General features: G+C 38.4%; 1 non-coding gene across 1 annotated transcript; it reads right to left on the bottom strand.

Annotated features, from left to right (window-relative positions):
• Window positions 1-331: 331 nt before the first annotated feature.
• Window positions 332-438, bottom strand: LOC138888837 (small nucleolar RNA R71). The gene has a single exon (XR_011406416.1). It is a non-coding gene; the product is annotated as a small nucleolar RNA R71 (small nucleolar RNA).
• Window positions 439-1,924: the final 1,486 nt, after the last annotated feature.

Raw genomic sequence — 1,924 nt, 5'->3', positions numbered from 1 at the left:
TCAGGGATTGTCAAGTGTCAGACCTCCACCCATAGCAACATATAATTTTGAGTTGAAGAAAGGCTTGCTTCAAACCATCCAAAATAACTATGTCTTTAGAGGGAAGGTAAATGAAGATCCTAACACTCATTTGATGGACTTTGAGGAAATCATGAACATCATTTCGTACAATGGAGTGTAAAACGATGCAGTCTACTTACGGGCATTCTCCTTTTCACTGAAGGATGATACAAAGTACTGTCTTTGAAGCTTACCAACTAGGTCTATCAGGACATGGGATGATATGATGAAAACGTTTCTTGACAAATACTTCTCATTTGCAAAAATAGGGAAGTTCAGAAGGAAAATTGACAACTTCTGCCAGAAGGATACTGAAACGGTCTTTGAAGCATGTGAAAGATTCAAGGAGATAGTGAGAAGGTGTCAGGATAATGGAATCAAATAATGAATGCAATTCCATATTTTTTGGGATGGACCGACACCCTCATCACGACAAACTCTGAATAATGCAATTAGAGTTCCATTAATGAAGAAAACCCCGAATGATATTACCTCTATCATTGATGAATTGTCCGAGGAGGCTAACCAATAGCCCTCTAAGAGTAATGATAGATGAAAATCAGTCGGGGTTCACCAAGTGGACTCTAACACATCAGTGCACGCCCAACTAGACACCATGGCCAAGGAGATAAGAAAGTTGACCTTAGTCATGGTATAGAGTGAGCCGCAAGTAGCATGTACCTTTTTTGAAATGGGACACCCTACTCGTGAGTGTCAAGCTTCAGCTGAGGAAGTTAATATTGTGGGGAAGTATAATAGAGGAAACTACCAAGGTGGGAACAACTTCAATGCTATGAGACAAAGATATCTAGGTTTTTTATGGAGTTCACCTAGTGGGAGTTTGAACTCGTGGCAGCAAAATAATCCTAGACCCCAGGGTCAAGAACCTCCATATTTTTAGAATCAACCGAGGTACAAGTACCAGCAATACCAGCCACTATAGTAAAATCAGTCAAGTATGGAAGATCTCATAAAGGCTTTGATTAACAAGTCCGAAGAGAGGTTCGATACTCACAATTCTGCTATTCGAAATCTGGAAAGACAAGTGCCAACATGTTATCTGCGAGGGCTCCTAGGACTCTTCCCTATGACACAGGAAAGAACCCGTAGCTAACAATCAAAGTTGTACCTTTGAGAAGTGGCAAAATATTGCTGGCCCACTTCTGAAAAGTAGACCCGAGGTGGTGAGCAAGCAGACTGATACACTGGAGGAGCAAAAGAGTGAAGAACAGAAATGCCAAAGTAGTGGGGTACAAATGGAGATTGAAGAAAGCAAACACATGCCAGCTCTATCATTCCCTCAAAAGATGTAATAATCCAAAATATTTTTTTATATACTTATTAACTTTTAGAGGAGAATTAAATTAGTTTGTAGCTATCGGATCGAATATTAAGAAAGTGAGAGAGAATTGGTGACGATGATATAGTTTATTAAATAAATGGCTAGGGGAATATGTTTTGATTTACTTATTTAGTTGACTTAGGTTGGTTGTGCTAATAATAAAATAGGAGGCAAGTGGACCAAGCCACCCTTTAAGGACTTCACGTCCAAAGCCTCTCCAAAGTGGGAATAGATGAACTGCTAGGGTATTAACTTTAGAAAAAGGTCTTTTTTTAGATAAATAGCAGGTTTTAGTTTTGGAGATTTGACGGCAGCACTTTTAAGAAAAAGGGCTAAGATGCTTTAGCATCGGGAGCAAAACTACGCAAACTAGGGATGTTGCTTTGCTCAGGTATTACAAGATTTTAGTGTATTTTTGTTCAGTTAATTTTGGTCAATTGATAATTATGGTAGTATAGGAGATATGAATTTATGCTTATGCCATGAATAATAGGCATAATAATTACTATATAATAATAGGAT

Source organism: Nicotiana sylvestris, chromosome 3, assembly GCF_000393655.2.
Source record: "Nicotiana sylvestris chromosome 3, ASM39365v2, whole genome shotgun sequence".
Taxonomy (NCBI): Eukaryota; Viridiplantae; Streptophyta; class Magnoliopsida; order Solanales; family Solanaceae; genus Nicotiana; species Nicotiana sylvestris.
Note: the sequence above shows the minus strand (reverse complement) of the source record. Positions and strands in the feature narration are given on the sequence as shown.